Below are 22,272 nucleotides of genomic sequence, written 5' to 3'. Positions count from 1 at the left end.
TTGAGGTTGGAGAGGTAGTGATGGCTATGCAAAGTTCTAACCTCTGTTCTGAAATCTAGGGGGTGTTAGAGGTTTGTACCCTTGTTGCTTGTTTATTGGCTAGTTCTGCTAATTGGACCATGAGAAATTTGGGTGGTTTCTCCATCTAGGGTTGTAAGTATTTGAATACGGATTGTTTGGCTGCCTCTGGTTGAAGTTTCCTCCATTATTCACATAGTTCATCTGTTCTATAGGTTCATTGAAATTGCTGTAATTTGAATTCATGTATCCTCCTTCATAGTTGTCCTCATGTTGACTATTTGTACCAACTATGTTGGCTTGCATTCTTTCTAGTTTCTTTGTGAGCTGATAAAACTAGGCATTTATCATGCTTAGGGCATCTACTTCCAGGACCCCTGCAGTTCTTCTTGCATTTCCTATTTCACTTGACCACTCATAATTATGGTATGCAACCCTTTCTAGAAGTTCAAGTGCTTGTGGCATTGTTTTCTCCATTAGATCACCCTCTGCAGCTGAATCAACTGTGTTCCTTGTAGAGGCTAGTAATCCATTATATAAATTTTGCACCAATAGCCAATCTTCTATGCCATGGTGTGGACATTCCCTCTGCAAGTCTTTATATCTTTCCCATGCGTCATAGAGTGACTCTCCTTCCTTTTGTCTGAAGGTGTTGAGCTCAAGCCTTAGCTTTGCGGTCTTTGCAGGTGGGAAATGCTTTGCTAGAAAAGCTTGAGAGAGGTTTTCCTAGGTAGTGAATGTTCCAGCCAGTTGAGAAAGTAACCACTTCCTTGCTCTGTTCCGAAGGGAGAATGGGAATGCTCTGAGTCTTATTACTTGATTAGACACTCCATTTATCTTAAATGTATCACATAGGGCAAGAAAGCACTAGAGGTGATAGTGTGGGTCTTCTATTGGTGAACCTGCAAACTGGGTTTGTTGAATCATTTGGAGCCATGCTGGTTTTAATTCAAAGTTATTGGCTTCCACTGTGGGTCTAGTGACACTGGGCAAAAATCCTTGGACAGATGGAGCTCCGTAATATCTCAAGAGTCTTGGTTTGTCATTATTATCGGCCATGGTTGGGATTTCAAGATCTCCTTGACCGTGCTCTTGATGTTTCCTTTCCCTCCTGATGGCTTTCAGAGTTCTATCTATTTCTGGATCATAGTCTAAAATTTCTTCTGGCTTTGTTCTGGTCATATACCAGATCAGGTACCTGAGAGAAAAGAAAAGAAATACAACCAGTAAAATAAAATTAAATAATAAATATAATTGCCTAAATAAGCTAAATCGCCTATCGCTTGATATTACTAAAACCAAAAATTCCCCGGCAACGGCGCCAAAAACTTATTTCGCTATTTTGCAATCACCACAAGTGTACGTATTGCTAACAAGTAAAAAAGTGATAAGTAGAGTATCATTTCCATGAGGAATTTTGTTTAGCAAGTACCAATCCACATAGAAATCTTGACTGTCTAGGCTATTGAATACTTAGAGAATGAAGTTTGTTAACTTTAAACACTAAAATGGTAAACTTAAAACGAAATGATTTATTTGAAGCAATTATGGAATTAAGATTTCACACTTGAATCATACTAGGGATGTTATCTCGTTTATTTACTGAATTGAGGATCCTTTTCCTTGATGGAAATCAGTTCTAAGCTATCCTAAATCCTCTCTCAAGGCATCTAGGGTGTATTCTAATTAACTCGAACTCTACTTTCGTGGTGATCAAATTAATTAAAATCCTTTAAGACCTTTGACCAATTTTTAGGTTCCACAAAGGTATCAGCCTATGTCTAGGTCAGAATTCCTAGGTTCAAAATCTTGATTTTCTAATGTTAATCTTCACCTTTCAGTCCTTTAATTAACATCTATAATCATAACTAAGAGGGTACCAAAACATAGCATGCATTAAGATGGCAAAAAATTAAATCAAGAAACGAATCTCAAATCAATAAATAAAACTCAGTGTTCATCCATAATAATAATTACAAGAGCTACTCTCCCAAATCCAGAATAAGAAAACTACTCACTCATGGTGAGTTCAGCAAATGTCATGATAAAAAGTAAAAACAATAAAAAGAGAGTTATGCAAAAGAAATAAATAGTAAAAATCTGTCTAAAGAGATGAAACGAAGGAACCAAAGAGAGTTTGCAGCTTTAATCTTGTGGAGCTTCAGCTGCGAAACTTCTTTTGGTACTGATGTAGAGCCCGACAGCAACAACCTTCAGCAGCAGTCTCGATGATAGTGTCCGACCTCCCTTCCTGATGTTTTCTTTTCTATTTATATTGGTTGCACTAGGGTTAGGTCATTTTGTGTCCGAACGGCTTTAGGAGTCTCGTCCAAATTAGAAAATAAGAGGGGAATTCGAGTCAGAAAACAGGCTGTAGCATAGTACACGGCTCGTGTGTCACTACACGGGTCCCACAAAGTAGGGCTGTGTAACTTGCTGGAGGAGAATCGCGTGGTCTTATTTTGGCACAGAAAGTTACATGGGTCTGTGCTAATTACACAGGCTTGATTACACGGGCCGTGTACCGTTGTTCCCATAAGGTTCTTTAAGCATGCGCTCGACAGAGACTTACACGGGTCTCTACAGATTACACGGGTCTACTTACACGATCCGTGTACTTGTGTTTCTCATCGATTCTCTTGACTTTCTTCTGGTAGAGAGTCACACGAGTCTGGGGCTTGGTTTACATGCCCCGTGTATTTTGTATCAGCAGTAATTCTTTGTCTTTTTACCTCTCCAAGCTTTCCTTTGCACTTCCATCCTTTGGGGCTTCACCCAAACACCTGAAATAATGCAGAAAACATGGAATTAAGGGCTTGGCAACAGAATTTATGAAAACTAATGAAATCAACTACTATGCATGAAAATACTTGCCTAAATGCTATGATTTAGAATACGAATGTGCTAAAAAACATCTATACAATTCAAGTGTATCATTAACCCATCCATCTTGTTCCTTAAATAAAAAATTTGATTGTCATTCTCTTTAATAAAGTCCACAAGCATCTCTAAAAGTTTTCCCATTTTGGCAATTTGTTCTTCTAGAGAAACAGTGTTGGTCATCATGGCAGTCATAATCTCAAAAGGTTTACAAGGAGCCTCCTGTAACACCTTGGCTCCAATATTAAAAGAAGAAGAAGAATAATAATTTATAAAATTATCTTAAAGTAAGAAGCGAGAAGAAAATGAGAACAAATTGAAAGAAAAGAGATAAGAAAGGATTGTTCTGCAATTTACTAATTGGTTGAAAAAAATTTCAAAATGAAAGAAAGTATTAGAACTATGGGGAAAATTCTAGAATAGAAGGAGGAGCAATGTTTTCTTTTAAACAAACAAGGACACAAGGAGGAAAAAAAATAGAGAGAGAGAGAGAGAGAGAGAGAGAGAGAGAAGACACTCATCTCGCCCTTCTCTCTCCATTATCCAGATGCATTGTTATTACTTTCACCTAAAAAAAAAATGTGATATGAATGTGGAATGGAGGCAACCATGTGACTGCCTTTGCTTCCTTGTCTTTTTGTTTTCAATAATGATCACACTCCAAAAGTCCCTTCCTCAGTTGATTCAACCCTCCTTTAATTAACACTTCTACTAGTAATTAAATAATAATAAAAATCAAGGGTTTAAAGGATAGATTTGTGGAGGGTTTGATTTTAATAACTCTAAAAAAGATGCCCTGTGTGATTGCTACCAAAATAGTCATCAAGACGTTTACTCCATGGTGCAAGTTCCAAGCAACTACTTCGTTACCAATAAGCATGACTCACGTGCTAGCAACCCCTTTTATAAGTTTGTGTCAACCATAGTAAGTATCTCTAATTTCCCTACATATTTTTTGGTGATTTAAAATCCAATTTGATGTTGGGTCATTGTTGAAGCTTGAGTTATTTCTTGATATGGATACCACATGGATATGTAAATATTAGATTTATGATCTTTCTTTTTATGTGTTTTTTTTTTATAAGGTGATATGAGTGAATCTCTCCAATTTTCTTCTTGGTCTTTTCAATGCTAGCGAGTTTTAATTGTTTTGGTATAATCCATAGAGTTGTGTATGTTGCATTATCTTATCTCATTTCTAGCTAGGAAAATCAGACTTTAATTTCTTAGTAAATCAAATGTGTTAAAAAAGTTCAGACTTGAGCTTTGGAATTAGGTTGTAGATGCTATAATGCTTTAATTAAATATTTAAGTCAAATATTAGAAGATGATCAATTAAGTTGGAAGTATGAAAAAAAAAAATTACAGCTTTGATTCCCACAGATTTGGCAACCACTAGCAGTGTTAAGCTAAGTCCATATCCTCTAGTTTCAAAATTTATAACTTTAGCATAGCGTGCAACCTTATCTATTATTCTGTTTCCATAAAAAAAAAAAAAAAAAAAAAAAAAATTCAATTTTGCTCATTACATCAATACGTAGAGTTTATTGGATGGAGATCGCATATGAGATGGTTAGTTGAATTTCTACTTGGAATGGAATGGGAAAAGATCATCCACATCATGGATGAATTCTATTATTTCATATGTATATAGTAGTGACTTGCAGCTACATTGGAGATTTTAAGTTGATATATTTTTCTTAACCATATATAGATGTATTGAATCTATTAATATTAAATGAAAGGAATAATGCATAGATTAAAATACCAATCACTCGATGAAAAGGGTATTATATAAGCAATTTGTGATTCTAAAGCATACTTATAATTTCCATTCAATTTTAACCAGAATTTTATTCAATTTCTGACCAAATTCTTCCCTATCGCTGGTGAAGTCTCCCCCCTAACAACAACCCTTTCTCATTTCAGTTTAGCTCACCATTTTTTTCCCTTAAACCAGTAGCCCATATCATGAAATCAAAGGAGTGAAGAGGATAGTTTCTATCATCTTCAAATTGTGGCATCTCTGGCCACTTTCCAGGTCATTTCCTATCTTTTCAATAATGATCACACTCCAAAAGTCCCTTCCTCAGTTGATTCAACCCTCCTTTAATTAACACTTCTACCAGTAATTAAATAATGATAAAAATCAAGGGTTTAAAGGATAGATTTGTGGAGGGTTTGATTTTAATAATTCTAGAAAAGATGCCCGGTGTGATTGCTACCAAATTGGTCATCAAGACATTTACTCCATGGTGCAAGTTCCAAGCAACTACTTCATTACCAATAAGCATGACTCACGTGCTAGCAGCCCCTTCTATAAGTTTGTGTCAACCGTGTGAAGTATCTCTAATTTCCCTACATATTTTTTGGTGATTTAAAATCCAATTTGATGTTGGGTCATTATTGAAGCTTGAGTTACTTCTTGATATGGACATGCATATGTAAAAATTATATTTATGATCTTTCTTTTTATGTGTTTTTCTTTTTTTCATAAGGTGATATGATTGAATCTCTCCAATTTTCTTCTTGGTCTTTTCAATGCTAGCGAGTTTCAATTGTTTTGGTATAATCCATAGAGTTGTGTATGTTACATTATCTTATCTCATTTGTAGCTAGGAAAATCAGACTTTAATTTCTTAGTTAATCAAATGTGTTAAAAAGGTTCAGACTTGAGCTTAACAATTAGGTTGTAGATGTTATAATGCTTTAATTAAATATTTAAGTGAAATATTAGAAGATGATCAACTAATTTGGAAGTATGAAAAAAAAAATTACAGCTTTGATTCCCACAGATTTGGCAACCACTAGCAGTGTTAAGTTAAGTCCATATCCTCTAGTTTCAAAATTTATAACTTTAGCATAGTGTGCAACCTTATCTATTATTCAGTTTCTATATATAAAAAAAATCATTTCAATTTTGCTCATTACGTCAATACTTGGAGTTTATTGGATGGAGATCGCATATGAGATGGTTTGTTGAATTTCTACTTGGAATGGAATGGGAAAAGATCATGCACATCTTGGATGAATTCTATCAGATTTCATATGTATATAGTAGTGACTTGCAGCTACAATGGGGATTTCAAGTTGATATATTTTTCTTAACCATATATAGATGTATTGCGTCTATTAATATTAAATGAACGGAATAATGCATGGATTAAAATACCAAGCACTCGATGAAAAGAGTATTATATAAGCAATTTGCGATTCTAAAGCATACTTATAATTTCCATTATACAAGCAATTTGTGATTCTAAAACATATTTATAATTTCCATTCAATTTTAACTAGAATTTTATTTAATTTCTGACCAAATTCTTCTCTATCGCTGGTGAAGTCTCCCTCCTAACAAAAACCCTTTTTCATTTTAGTTTAGCTCACCATTTTCTTCCCTTAAAACAGTAGCCCATATCATGACATCAAAGGAGTGAAGAGGATAGTTTCTATCATCTCAAAATCGTAGCATCTCTGGCCACTTTCCAAGTCATTTCCTATCTTTTCAATAATGATCACACTCCAAAAGTCCCTTCCTCAGTTGATTCAAGGGTTTAAAGGATAGATTTGTGGAGGGTTTGATTTTAATAACTCTAGAAAAGATGCCCTGTGTGATTGCTACCAAATTGGTCATCAAGACATTTACTCCATGGTGCAAGTTCCAAGCAATTGCTTCGTTACCAATAAGCATGACTCACGTGCTAGCAGCCCCTTTTATAAGTTTGTGTCAACCATGTTAAGTATCTCTAATTTCCCTATATATTTTTTGGTGATTTAAAATCCAATTTGATGTTGGGTAATTGTTGAAGCTTGAGTTATTTCATGAGATGGACACTACATGCATATGTAAATATTAGATTTATGATTTTTCTTTTTACGTGTTTTTGATTTTTTTTTCATAAGGTGATATGATTGAATCTCTCCAATTTTCTTCTTGGTCTTTTCAATGCTAGCGAGTTTCAATTGTTTTGGTATAATCCATAGAGTTGTGTATGTTACATTATCTTATCTCATTTGTAGCTAGGAAAATCAGACTTTAATTTCTTAGTTAATCAAATGTGTTAAAAATGTTTAGACTTGAGCTTAGCAATTAGGTTGTAGATGTTATAATGCTTTAATTAAATATTTAAGTGAAATATTACAAGATGATCAATTAAGTTGGAAGTATGAAAAAAAAATCACAGCTTTGATTCCCACAGATTTGGCAACCACTAGCAGTATTAAGTTAAGTCCATATCCTCTAGTTTCAAAATTTATAACTTTAGCTTAGCGTGCAACCTTATCTATTATTCAGTTTACATATAAAAAAAATCATTTCAATTTTGCTCATTACATCAATACTTGGAGTTTATTGGATGGAGATTGCATATGAGATGGTTAGTTGAATTTCTACTTGGAATGGAATGGAAAAAGATCATCCACATCATGGATGAATTCTATTAGATTTCATATGTATATAGTAGTGACTTGCAGCTACAATGAGGATTTCAAGTTGATATATTATTCTTAACCATATATAGATGTATTGCATCTATTAATATTAAATGAAAGGAATAATGCATGGATTAAAATACCAAGCACTCGATGAAAGGAGTATTATATAAGCAATTTGTGATTCTAAAGCATACTTATAATTTCCATTCAATTTTAACCATAATTTTATTCAATTTCTGACCAAATTCTTCTCTATCACTGGTGAAGTCTCCCTCCTAACAACAACCCTTTTTTATTTCAGTTTAGCTCACCATTTTCTTCCCTTAGAACAGTAGCCCATATCATGAAATCAAAGGAGTGAAGAGGATAGTTTCTATCATCTCCAAATCGTAGCATCTCTGGCCACTTTCCAAGTCATTTCCTATCTTTTCAATAATAATCACACTCCAAAAGTCCCTTCCTCAGTTGATTCAACCCTCCTTTAATTAACACTTCTACCAGTAATTAAATAATAATAAAAATCAAGGGTTTAAAGGATAGATTTGTGAAGGGTTTGATTTTTATAACTCTAGAAAAGATGCCCGGTGTGATTGCTACCAAATTGGTCATCAAGACCTTTACTCCATGGTGCAAGTTCCAAGCAATTGCTTCATTACCAATAAGCATGACTTATGTGCTAGCAACCTCTTTTATAAGTTTGTGTCAACCATGTTAAGTATCTATAATTTCCGTAAATATTTTTTAGTGATTTAAAATCCAATTTGATGTTGGGTCATTATTGAAGCTTGAGTTATTTCTTGCTATGGACACCACATGGATATGTAAATATTAGATTTATGATTTTTCTTTTTATGTGTTTTTTTTTTTATTTTTCATAAGGTGATATGAGTGAATCTCTCCAATTTTCTTCTTGGTCTTTTCAATGCTAGCTAGTTTCAATTGTTTTGGTATAATCCATAGAGTTGTGTATGTTACATTATCTTATCTCATTTGTAGCTAGGAAAACCAGACTTTAATTTCTTAGTTAATCAAATATGTTAAAAAGGTTCAGACTTGCACTTAGCAATTAGGTTGTAGATGTTATAATGCTTTAATTAAATATTTAAGTGAAATATTAGAAGATGATCAATTAAGTTGGAAGTATGAAAAAAAAAAATTACAACTTTGATTCCCACAGATTTGGCAACCACTAGTAGTGTTAAGCTAAGTCCATATCCTCTAGTTTCAAAATTTATAACTTTAGCATAGTGTGCAACCTTATCTATTATTCTGTTTCCGTAAGAAAAACAAAAATAAAAAAATAAATAAAAAAAATAATAAATCATTTCAATTTTGTTCATTACATCAAATACTTAGAGTTTATTGGATGGGGATCACATATGAGATGGTTTGTTGAATTTCTACTTGGAATGGAATGGGAAAAGATCATCCACATCATGGATGAATTATATTAGATTTCATATGTATATAGTAGTGACTTGCAGCTACATTGCGGATTTCAAGTTGATATATTTTTCTTAACCATATATAGATGTATTGAATCTATTAATATTAAATGAAAGGAATAATGCATGGATTAAAATACCAAGCACTCAATGAAAAGGGTATTATATAAGCAATTTGTGATTCTAAAGCATACTTATAATTTCCATTCAATTTTAACCGGAATTTTATTCAATTTCTAACCAAATTCTTCTCTATCGCTGGTGAAGTCTCCCTCCTAACAACAACCCTTTTTCATTTCAGTTTAGCTCACCATTTTCTTCCCTTAAACCAGTAACCCATATCATGAAATCAAAGGAGTGAAGAGGATAGTTTCTATCATCTCCAAATCATAGTATATCTGGCCACTTTCCAAGTCATTTCATATCTCTAACAACCTCTCTTCCTCACAACAAAACCCTCTATAAGTTTCTATGATAGTGAAATTGAAGTGGGTAAATTGCATTTCCTAAATTTCATCAATAAAGTGGTTTGGTTTCAATCAATCTTATATTTGAGAATATGGATTTAGAATGAAAAAGGTTGCAATTTAGTGTTAATTTGCATTAAAATTTAAAGACAAAGTATTGTTAGAGTGTTTGTTTGAATTTTGTAATTGGGTATGAATGCACTTATTAACTTATTTATTGGTTGCGTTATGTAATTGAGTCTTATATGTGAAAAATGAGGCCTATGAATTTCATTTCTCAGTGTCTCTGTCATCTCTAAATAAGAATTAATCCTGTTTCTATTGTTCTTAGTTTACATAATTTATGTTTCGTTTATATGTGATTAAAATTACAAATTGAGTTATGAAATAAGTGTTAGTAGTATGTCCTAAAGCATATCTTGAAATTGTGTCTTGTAAATGTTTATTCCCCTTAATGGCATGTATCATTTTCTTTTAACTTTAAATGGTTTAAATTTAATTGAAAATATCTTTTAGTAACTTGTTAGATATTTCATTCTTAAGGTATTAAGAATATCAGTGACGGAACATTCTAGTACAAGTACTATAAATTATGATTTACAATTTTGGATACTTCAAAGGATAAGATTTGTCTATATAGACTGTCATTTTGTTTGTTCCCATTGATTATTATAAGATACTAATGATATGTAATGGTGAGTCTTATGCCATATAACAAACAAAATGGGAGCTTATAAGATAAGTAGGTCAAACCAATGACATGAGATGATATGTACATGGAGTTTACTCATGTCAATACATAATCATCTAGATCATAATAGTGCATATAATCTCTTGACCTGAGATAATACAGTTATCTTATATGTAAGTGGTTTGAGTTTGATACTGCTTTCATGCTTGTACTAAATATGAGTATACGGGCATATGTTGGCTCCAACTAGTTATATATGGAAATAGGTATTTAGTCAAGATGGGATCCATTATCCTAAGTAAATAGGGATAAAATTCTATGTCCATTTAAATTATTCTTGATAAGTCAAGTTTTTGGCCAGAACAGATAGACTTAGTTAGAAAAGAGTTTCTAATTGTAAAGTCCTATTAATCAAGAATTAGAATTAAAATGAGGACATATGATTTTGAGTGATAAGAGTTTGTCCTAAACCATGACTCTAGTTAGAATCAGGATTTTGTAATGGAGAGATTTTAGTACATGATATGTATGATCAAGGTTAATGAGTTAAGGATTAATTCATAACTAATTGGATAATCATAGTACGTTATGCTAGGTGTCAACCGTGATTTATGAGAAAGGAAATTTTATTTTAAGTATGGAATAGTTTCAATAATATTAAAGAGTTAATATTATTCTCATTGCCAATTAATAATGAACCTAGTAAGTCACACATATAAAAACAATATGACTAAAGCAAAATTAATTTGATTAATTCATTAAATGGTTTACTTAATTAATCAAATTAATATTTTTAGTTAGCAATTAGATTGTAAAATGCCTAGCATAACTCGAAACTAAATTAATTCATGGAAGTAATCAAGTTAATATTTAAAATATTTAAATATAAACTTGATTATTTTTTCATAAGGTAAGAAAAAGAAATTAATTTGATTAATTTGACTCGAGTCAAAGGAGAGAGAAAGTGGTGGTTTTTTCATATACTAATTAATTAAAATTTTAATTTCTTAATTATCTTAGCTTGACAAGTGGACTAATAAAGATTAGAAAACATATTTTCTTATGGAATTAAATATGGACACTTGTAAAGTTAATTATAATTAGGGAAATTAAATATTTAAGAGAAAGAAAAGAGAAAAAGGATAATTTTCTCTCCTTCTTCCTTTGGCCGAACCACTTCTCTCTCCCAAGCAAAAATTTTCTTCTTCCTTTTGTGCTTGATTCAAGAGACATTGAAAGTTGTAACTCTTCAATTGAAGGTTGAGAAATTATTTCTCTGCACTTACATAAAGAGAAAACCTAAAAACTCTAAACTCCACCTTTGTGCAAAACTTGGCCAAATCAAGAGGAAGCATAAAATGGAGTTTTTTGAGTTGAAAGGAAGCTTTGGTCACCTTGTTTGCATGGATTAGCTAGAGGATCAACACTTGGTGATCTACACTACTCAGATTAAATTTTTGGATTTGATTTTGCGCCTAAGGGGTAAATTCCTTAAACTTTATCTTATTAATTTTAGGGCTTTTGTTTCCTAATGGCAATTACGCATGTTAACAATTGAGTTACAATTTGTTGTAACTAAAATATGTGGTTTTGCGACAGTATAAATAATTTTAGTGTTGCATGAAATCCTAGAGTTGAAAAATATTAAATTGCTAATTTTACACCCTTTGATGTGTTTTTCTTTCAATGAGAAATGAAAACCTTCTAATCTTAGATGCTCAAGTCGGTTGATGAATAACTGAATTGGTTATTGTTGGTATATCAAGGGTTATGGTGTTATTATTATTATTATTTGAAATTGCCTATTTTTAATGAGGAGAAAAGTCTAATTTTTAGGAGAAATTCTGTTTGATTTTGGTAGAATGTTAAGAATTACGTGGACATGATACTCTATATGAGGTACGTAGGCAGTCTTCAGGTGCAGTCCAAAGTAGGAAATATTTGAATAATTGACATGACATATTTTAATTATCTATTTACCAAATATATGACAATATTTAAATAGACTTATCTAAACAAATTAATTTAATTTAAAAATCGTTAATTAAAATTTACGTGGCAATTTGCAATTGGAATTTTAAATTTTTCATTCCTACAGCATTATTTAAATGTATCTTTTTTTATTCTAAGGTTACATTTTCTTGCGCTGAATAATTGGATAAAAATTTGTAAAAAAAAAAAAAAAAAAAGCAATTGAATAAAAAAATGTTGCAAGTGATATTCACAATAAATAAGTAATAACAAGTTAACGTGAAAATATCCTTTATATTAATAATCTTGAATACAAAATGCACAAGTATACAAGATTGATCATCATTTTCAATTAAAATTTCTTTTTATTAATCATTATTTTCCTTTTAAAATTTAAAAATAAACTAATTAATAAAGATTTTAAAGAAATTAACAGGCCTATGTCGGACATGAAAAAATATTTATAGAATATGTTAATACTAATTAGTACAAACTTGCATTATTTTAAAAAATTGTTTGTATATAATTAAATAAATTTAAGTATTCAATCATAATTACATAAAATAACTATTATTTATATTAAAATTACATATTTTTAAACAATAAGCATAAAAAATAATTTTGCATTTTTTAATAATTAATTGTACTTATTTATTTGAAAAGTGAGGAATAACACATTAAAAAAAAAAAAAACACTTTAAATGTGTGCAAATTTTTATTTAAAACGGTAATATGGCATTTGTGAAGACTACCCAAACTTGTCATCTAAGCCGGATGTAATTTTTATTTAAAAATCAAAGGCAGATGTTTCTTTTATTTCTTCATTTATTTATTTCTTCCTGTATAACGTGAAAATTAATTATATTTCATCTACTAAGTTTCAAAGTCAATTTCCAAATGGCCTTTGATCGTAGCAGTCAACATTGCCGCCATAGTCAATTCCAAATATATCACAGTATCTCTTGTAGAATCCGATGCGATCTTCAACCCTAGTATCATGGCCTATACCACATTCAAGGCCACCATTGATAATATTTGTTATCACACCATAACCTAGAAGTCTTCCGGCTGAAATATCATCGTTGGAGGCTGACCATTGTCCCGTCATAACGTCGTGGCAGGAAGGCTTTGGAGATTGTGGTGTCATCCAAAACCAAATTGTTGTTTTGAAGGAAATGACTGCATCTGTCGCCACAAGATTTGGATCATTCAATAGGTTTAATTCTAAGGTTTGCCCACATTGATCATAATTATAATTCCTGTATCATTTATAATATACATAATATTATAAAGAATTTTACGTCAGACATGGACTAAATTACATAAGCACGTAATTAATTTAATTTTTTTATTATAATAATAAAATCTATATGTTTAACATCAAATTTGTGTTGCCAAAGAAAACGTACCATGTAAGTTGGACGGAACCTCTACCGTAATACTGCTTGCTAGGAGCACAAGGATAATTGGTACTTAGAGAACAACAATCCTCTTTATTTATTTCCTCCTTATAGCAATATCCCCAAGCATGTGGTCCATCTAGTGCAGATGGCCACCCTCCTACAATGCATCACCAACACAAATTTCTCTGTTAATTACATACTATACTAATTAAGGTGATTAATCTTTAAATTAATTTAATTAAGTTATTCAACTCAACTCAACTAAGCTTTTATCCCAAAAATTTATTTGGGTCAGCTATATGGATTTTCTTTCTCTACTCTAAACGATTTTGGGTTAAATCCTCAGAAATGTGTAATGCTTTTAGGTCATATTGTACTACTCTCCTCCAAGTCAGTTTAGGTCTACCCCTTCTTTTCTTTCTATCCTCTAACCCAATATGCTCAACTTGTCTAACTGGAGCCTCCGTATGTCTACGCTTCACATGACCAAACCACCTCAATCTCCCTTCTCTCAACTTATCTTTAATTGGCACCACTCTTACCTTTTCTCTAATACTCTCATTATTGACTTTATCTAGTCTAGTGTGGTTACTCATCTACCTTAACATTTTCATCTCTGCAACTCTCATCTAAGACACATACGGCTCCTTTATTGCCCAACACTTACTACCATATAACATGGCCAGTTGTATGGCTATACGGTAAAATTTTCCTTTTAACTTATTGGGAATCTTGCAATCACATAAAACTCCCGTGACCCATCTCAACTTCAACCATCTGGTTTTAATGCTATGACTAACAACCTCCTCACATCCCCCATCTACTGGAAGGATTGAGCCGAGATATTTAAAGTGATTACTTTGAGTAAATACCATTCCATCCAAACTAACTCCTTCCCTATCACAAGTTCGGCTTTTACTAAACTTGCAATGCATGCATTCTGTCTTTATTTTACTTAACTTAAAGCCCTTTGACTCCAGAGTACTTCTCCAAACCTCTAGCTTTCTATTGACTCCTTCTCGCGTCTCATTTATCATAACTATATCATTCGTAAATATCATGCACTAAGGGATACTCTCTTGTATATGTTTTGTCAATTCATCTAGAACTAATGTAAAAAGATAAGGGCTCACAGTTGAACCTTGGTGTAATCCAACTGAGATTAAAAAATCTCTTGTGTCTCCTCCTACTATGCGCATAATAGTAGCTGCTCCTTCATACATATCTTTCAACATTTGTATGTACCTAATAGATACCCTCTTTTGTTCTAACACTCTCCATAAGACATCTCTTGGACACTATCATAAGCCTTCTCCAAATCGATAAAAACCACATGTAGATCTTTCTTCCCATCTCTATATTTCTTCATCAAGCTTCTAATGAGAAAGATCACTTCCATAGTTGAACAACCGGGTATGAAGCCAAATTGATTGGGAGAGATAGAAGTATCATGACGTAGTTGATGTTCCACAGCTCTCTCCCACAACTTCATAGTATGGCTTATGAGTTTAATTCCCCTATAGTTTGAGCAACTCTGTATGTCTCCCTTATTTTTAAAAATAGGTACTAAAATACTCCTCCTCCATTCATCAGGTATTTTTTGTGAGTTTAGAATCTTATAAAACAATTTAGTTAACCATGCCACTTCCATATCTCCCAAACACTTCCACACTTCAATTAGTATTCCATCAGGTCCACAGGCTTTACCTACCTTCATTCTCTTGAGTAATTCCCTTACTTCTGAAGATCTAATCCTTCTAGTATAATTCACATTCTTTTCTATTGCTCTGTAGTTTATATTTACGCTATTACCACTTTGACTATTATTAAAGAGATCATCAAAATAATTTCTCCTTCTTTCTTTAATGTCCTCATCTTTCACTAACATTTTTTCTTCTTTATCCTTAATACACCTAACTTGATTGAGATCTTGTCATTTCTTTTCTCTCCTCCTTGCTAATATATAAATATCTTTCTCCCCTTCTTTAGTTCTAAGTTTCTCATATAACTTTTCAAAGGTCTGCGCTCTTACTTGACTAACCGTCTTTTTTTTCTCTTTCTTTGCTATCTTATATTGTTCATAAGCCACATTATTATCACACTTAGTTAATTTCTTATACCATTCCCTCTTTCTCTTTGCTACCTTTTGTACTTTCTCATTCTACCACCATCTCTCTTTTGTGGGTGGCCCATGTCCTCTAGACTCTCCAAGTACTTTTCTAGCTACTTCTCTAATCTTTGATGGCATCTGTATCCACATATCATCGACTTCCATATCCAGCTTCCATGCTTCAAACTCGGTAAGCTCATTTTTGAACTTCACTTGCTTTACTCCTTTGAAATCCTACCACTTTGTACGAGCTATAATATTTCTTCTAGCCTTATTTGAATTGTTCCTAAACTTGACATCCAAGACCATTAACCGATATTGACTTATTAAAGCCTCTCCCAGAATAACCTTGCAATCATTGGACAAAATAAATTAATAAATTTTGCCTCAATAATATTTAATCATCCTTAGAGCAGTGAGATTTTAAGTTCAACTTTTAAAATTATGAGTTTTAGTCAAAACCAAGCCTCAGAATGAAAAAATAAAATAAAAAGGTAAAAAAAGCAATAACCTGTAGTTTCATGAGATGTTTGGCCAAAGAATGCAGCAATCTCCCTTTTACGTGCATCAACATCTCCGATGCTGCCAAAGGCAGGAAAATCGTTGGCTGCTGTGATAAAAGCCTCATAGGTATAGAATCCATTGGCAGGGCAAGCACCATCATTTCTATGTTTAAGAAACTCCTCAAACGTTGATTTTGAGATGATACTACCAACGTCTCATGAAGTTCCAAGCCAAAGGGACGGCAAGAGCAGACAAGAAATTATGTAGGCCAAAGGCCTCATATCTGTAATTTTTTTTTTTTTGGTGATATAATAATTATATTTCTGGATGATGGAGTGAAGGTTATATGATTAGAAGATGGGTATATATAGAAAGAGAGCTGTGATTTTATGGTTTAGTTAATTGATAAAAATATTTCTAATATGATTATTTTTAGCAAAAAAAAAATTAAATTATTAATTCGGCTGAAGTTCCAAGCAAGGGGGACGTCAACAGCAGACAATTAAGAAAACGTGAAGGCCAAAGCCCTTATTTCTATATATGATATAATTATATTTCTCTGGATGATGGAGTGAAGGTTATAATTGGAAGATAGGTAGTGAGAGATCCCCATACTTTGGACGCTGCCTTGTTCTGCTATATAATGAATAAACTTTAAGTGAGCAATGCTCAAAACGTGTGATGGTTTATAAGTCCACCATCTGCTTTCCTCGTCATAAATTGATTCATCAGATGAAGAAGAATCTGTTTTCTCCGTTTCCTCCACAATCTGTATTGGTATTAAATAGAGAAAACTAAAAATTATGTATATTTTTCTCACTTTCAAAAGAGTGCATAACTTTGTGTTGAAGAAGTTAGTGAAATTATAAATGCTCTTTGTTGGGAAAAAGCTACAAAGCATCACAAAATATGTAACTTAAATGACTTTAAGCAATTTAAAATTACTTTAATTAATCACTTGAAGTTACTTTCATAAATATTTAAATAAATAAATTTAAGTTAAAAATAATTAATTAATTGGAATACAACTCAACTCAACTCAACTAAGCCTTTATTCAAAAAATTTGGGGTCAGCTATATGGATTCGCTTTCTCCACTCTAAACAATTTTGGGTTAAATCCTCAGAAATGTGTAATACTTCTAGGTCATGTTATATCACTCTCCTCCAAGTCAATTTAGGTCTACCCCTTTTTTTCTTTCTATCCTCTAACCTAATGTGCTCTACTTGTCTAACTGGAGCCTCCGTATGTCTACGCTTCACATGACTAAACCACCTCAATCTCCCTTCTCTCAACTTATCTTCAATTGGCACCATTCCTACCTTTTCTCTAATATTCCCATTACGGACTTTATCTAATCTAGTATGGACACTCATCCACCTTAACATTCTCATCTCTGCAACTCTTATCTTAGACGCATACGACTTTTTCAGTGCCAATTAATTAATTAATTGGAATAACTGATAAAAAATTCTGTATTTTTAAAATTTTGCAGTTCTACCTAATATTATGAAAATTATCAATTAAACTCTAATTTTTTAACTCTAGTCAATTCTACTCCACCATTAAGAAAACTGTTATTTCAATAATAAAGATGGCATATAAGTAGCACGTGAGAATGCAACTTCAATATATGCTATACTTTTCATATTAGAATAATGAAATAATATGTTCTTACCCAAAATTAAAAATACATGTTCTTAATCACTTCAAGTATTTTAATCCTATATTTTTGTTTCATCTGTCAACACTAGAAGACTATTTAAGTGCAACTTATCAAATATATATTAATATAAGGTAAGCACTTTGAATTAAATATATTTTTTTTTCCTTTCATTCAAATATATGTCTTTCTCTTCTATATTAACTATAACTAGGTCATACTCACTTGGCATTTTACATAGCATCTCCATTACTAAGATAAAAATTTTCTTAATATCGGGATAGAATTGGTAAGGGTTGAAAAGTTCAGAATTAAATTAGTAAATTTCATAATATGAGGTAGAATTATAAAAATTTAGAAGGTACAATTGAAAAAAAAAATTTGCAAGTGATATTCATAGTAAATGAGTAATAACAAATTAACATAAAATATCCATTATATTAATAAATCACGAATACAAATTGTGTAAGTATAGAATATTGACTTTTATTTTCAATTAAATAAATTTTCAAACTAAATATTATTTTCTTTTTAAAATTTAAAAATAAACTAATTAATAATAATTTCGAAGAAATTAATGAACCAACGTCGGACATGAAAAATAATTACAGAATATGTTAATTAGTATAAAATTGTATTATTTTAAAAGTTATTTCATGTATAATTAAGCAAACTTAATTTATTCAATCACAATTACATAAAATAGCTATTACTTACATTAAAAATAAATATTTTTAAAATAATAGCATTAAAAAATAATTTTACATTTTTTAATAATTAATTGTATTTATTTTATTTGAAAAGTGAAAAGTTGCACCACCCATAATTTTCACGAATTATTGAGAATGGACAAATTTATAGAATTATTTAAAAAAATGAATAAATTAGTATTTTATATAATCTATATATACAAGTTTTTCATTCCATATACGGATGTTGCGATGTAATAATCCATACTATCTAATAAAATTAAAAAAGTCAAAAGCAGATGTTTATTTATTCCTTCCTTTGCATCCATCAAAGGAAATAGTGTAACATGTAAATTAATTATATTGCATCTACCAAGTCCCTAAGCCCATTTCCAAATGGCTTTTGAATGTAGCAGTCAAGATTGTCGCCATAGCCAATTCCAAGTATATCACAGTATCTCTTGTAGAATCCGATGCGATCTTCAACCCTAGTATCTTGGCCAATACCACATTCAAGGCCACCATTGATAATATTTGTTAACCTAGAAGTCTGCCGGCTAAAATATCATCGTTGGACGGTGACCATTGTCCTGTAATGACGTCGTGGCAAGAGGGCTTTGGAGGCTATGGTGTCATCCAGAACCAAATTGCTGTCTTGAAGGAAATGACTGCATCTGTCGCCACGAGGTCTGGATTATTCAATAGGTCTAATCCTAAGGCACCCCCACACTGACCATAATTATAATTCCTGTATCGTTCATAATATATATAATATTATAATGAATTTTACGTCAGACATGGACTAAATTAGATAAGCAAAATAATTTAATTTTTTTATTATAATAATAAAATTTATGTGTTTAACATCAAATTTGTGTTGCCAAAGAAAACGTACCATGTAAGTTGGATGGGGCCTCTACCGTAATACTGCTTGCCAGGAGCACAAGGATAATCGGTACTTGGAGAACAATAATCCTGTTTATTTATTTCCTCCATAAAACAATATCCCCAAGCATATGGTCCATCGGGTGCAGTTGGCCACCCTCCTACAATGCATCAATGTACTAATTAAGGTGATTAATCTTTAAATTAATTGAAGTTAATTGATTAAATTAATAAATTTTACCTCAATAATATTTAATCATCTCAAAGCAATGAGACTTTAAGTTCAACTTTTAAAATTATGAGTTTTAGTCAAAACCAAGCCTCAGAATGAAAAAATAAAATAAAAAGGTTAAAAAGCAATAACCTGTAGTTTCATGAGATGTCTGGCCAAAGAATGCAGCAATCTCCCTTTTACGCGTATCAACATCTCCGGTGCTGCCGAAGGCAGGAAAATCGTTGGCTGCTGTGATAAAAGCCTCATAGGTATAGAATCCATTGGCAGGGCAAGCACCATCATTTCTATGTTTGAGAAACTCCTCAAACGTTGATTTTGAGATGATACTACCAACGTCTCCTGAAGTTCCAAGCGAAAGGGACATCAAGAGCAGACACGAAATTGTGTAGGCCAAAGGACTCATATCTGTAATTTTTTTTTGGTGATGTAATAATTATATTTCTGGATGATGGAGTGAAGGTTGTCTGATTAGAAGATGGGTATATATAGGTAGAGAGCTGTGATTTTATGGTTTAGTTAATTGATAAAAATATTTCTAATATGATTATTTTAATAAAAAAATATATTTTAAATTATTAATTCAGCCTAAGTTCCAAGCAAAGGGGACGCCAACAGCAGAAAATTAATAAAACGTGAAGGCCAAAGCCCTCATTTCTATATATGATATAATTATATTTCTCTGGATGATGGAGTGAAGGTTATAAAATTGGAAGATGGGCAGTAAGAGATCCGCATCCTTTTGACGTTGCCTTGTTCTGCTATATAATGAAATAAACTATAAGTGAGCAATGCTCAAAACGTGTGATGTTTTATAAGTCCACCATGTGCTTTCCTTGTTATAAATTGATTCATCAGATAAAGAAGAATCTGTTTTCTCTGTTTCCTCCACAATCTGTATTGGTATTAAATATAGAAAAATGAAAATGATGTATATTTTTCTCATTTTCAAAAGAGTGCATAACTATGTGTTGAAGAAGTTGGTGAAATTATAAATGCTCTTTGTTGGGAAAAAGCTACAACGCATCACAAAATATGTAACTTAAATGACTTTAAGTAACTTAAAATTACTTTAATTAATCACTTGAAGTTACTTTCACAAATAGTTAAATAAATAAATTTAAGTTAGAAATAATTAATTAATTGGAATAACTGCTAAAAAATTTTGTATTTTTAAAATTTTATAATTCTATCCAATATTATAAAAATTATCAATTAAATTCTAAATTTTTTAACTCTTACCCATTCTATTTTACCGTTAAGAAAACTGTTATTTCACTAATAAAGATGGCATATAAGCACCACGTGAGAATGCAACTTCAAAATATGCAATACTTTTTGCATTAGAATAATGAAATAATATGTTCTTACCAAAAAATGCATGTTTCTAATCACTTCAAATATCCTAATCTTATATTTTTATTTCATCTGTCAACACTAGAGGACTATTTAACAGCAACTTGTTAAATATATATTAATATAAGGTACTTTATTGAATTAAATATATTTTTTTCCTTTCATTCAAAGATATGTCTTTCTCTTCTATATTAACTATAATTGGGTCATACTCACATGGCATCTTACATATCGTCTCTATTACTGAGATAAAAGTTTTCTTAGTGGCAGGATAGAATTGGTAAGAGTTGAAAAGTTCAGAATTAAATCGGTAATTTTCATAGTATGAGGTAGAATTATTAAAATTTAAAAAGTATAAGTTTTTTTGGTAATTATTCCTAATTTTCTTGCACTGTACAAGTGAATAAAAACTTGGAAAAAAATTTTGTTGGTGAAACTATAATAAATTTTATAAAAATTAAAATATAAAGAACAAACTAATATTATTATCAAGTTGAGACATAAATATATTCAAGGCTTTATTGATAAGCAATGCTCATAAATTGATGCAACAAATTTTTTATATTAACTTGTCCTCTCCAAGGTAAAAACAACTTGACAACTTTATCATGTAATTCAAATCAACTCTATATTAATGATTGAATATGAAGCTCCATCAAGAAACACATTTTTTTTTCTTATTTTAAACTCTTTCAAACACTTTCTTTTTATTTTGTTGCTTAGTTTTTTTTAATAAAAGAAAACTTATCTATTTATATATAATTTTTTCATAACCTCTTTATATATAATTTAACAAGAAACATAAATGACTTTAAGTAACTTAAAGTTACTTTAATTAATAACTTGAGGTTACTTTCATAAATAGTTAAATAATAAATTTTAGTTAAAAATAATTAATTAATTTTAAAATACAACAACACAATTGAATAAAGCAAAAAGTTGCAAGTGATATTCACAGTAAACGAGTAATAACAAATTAACATAAAATATCCATTATATTAATAAATCCCGAATACAAATTAGTATAGAATATTGACTTTTATTTTCAATTAAATAAATTTTCAAACTAAATATTATTTTCTTTTTAAAATTTAAAAATAAACTAATTAATAATAATTTCGAAGAAATTAATGAACCAACGTCGGACATGAAAAATAATTACAGAATATGTTAATTAGTATAAACTTGTATTATTTTAAAAGTTATTTCATGTATAATTAAACAAACTTAATTTATTCAATCACAATTACATAAAATAGCTATTGCTTATATTAAAAATAAATATTTTTAAAATAATAGCATTAAAAAATAATTTTACATTTTTTTAATAATTAATTGTATTTATTTTATTTGAAAAGTGAAAAGTTGCACCACCATAATTTTCACGAATTATTGAAAATGGACAAATTTATAGAATTATTTAAAAAATGAATAAATTAGTATTTTATATAATCTATATATATAAGTTTTTCATTCCATATACGGATGTTGCGATGTAATAATCCATATTATCTAATAAAATTAC

The 22,272-nt window shown here is 30.9% G+C and overlaps 1 non-coding gene and 2 pseudogenes across 1 annotated transcript; 1 reads left to right on the top strand and 2 right to left on the bottom strand.

The window, feature by feature from the left end:
• Positions 1 to 583: 583 nt before the first annotated feature.
• LOC131169728 (small nucleolar RNA R71) lies at positions 584 to 690 on the top strand. Its single transcript, XR_009140627.1, has one exon. It is a non-coding gene; the product is annotated as a small nucleolar RNA R71 (small nucleolar RNA).
• A 12,102-nt stretch (positions 691 to 12,792) lies between these two features.
• LOC110653028 (inactive chitinase-like protein 1) lies at positions 12,793 to 16,204 on the bottom strand (annotated as a pseudogene).
• A 2,380-nt stretch (positions 16,205 to 18,584) lies between these two features.
• On the bottom strand, positions 18,585 to 19,797 carry LOC131179338 (inactive chitinase-like protein 1; annotated as a pseudogene).
• Positions 19,798 to 22,272: the final 2,475 nt, after the last annotated feature.

The sequence above is a fragment of the Hevea brasiliensis genome, chromosome 1 (genome assembly GCF_030052815.1).
Source record: "Hevea brasiliensis isolate MT/VB/25A 57/8 chromosome 1, ASM3005281v1, whole genome shotgun sequence".
NCBI classification, from domain to species: domain Eukaryota; kingdom Viridiplantae; phylum Streptophyta; class Magnoliopsida; order Malpighiales; family Euphorbiaceae; genus Hevea; species Hevea brasiliensis.
Note: the sequence above shows the minus strand (reverse complement) of the source record. Positions and strands in the feature narration are given on the sequence as shown.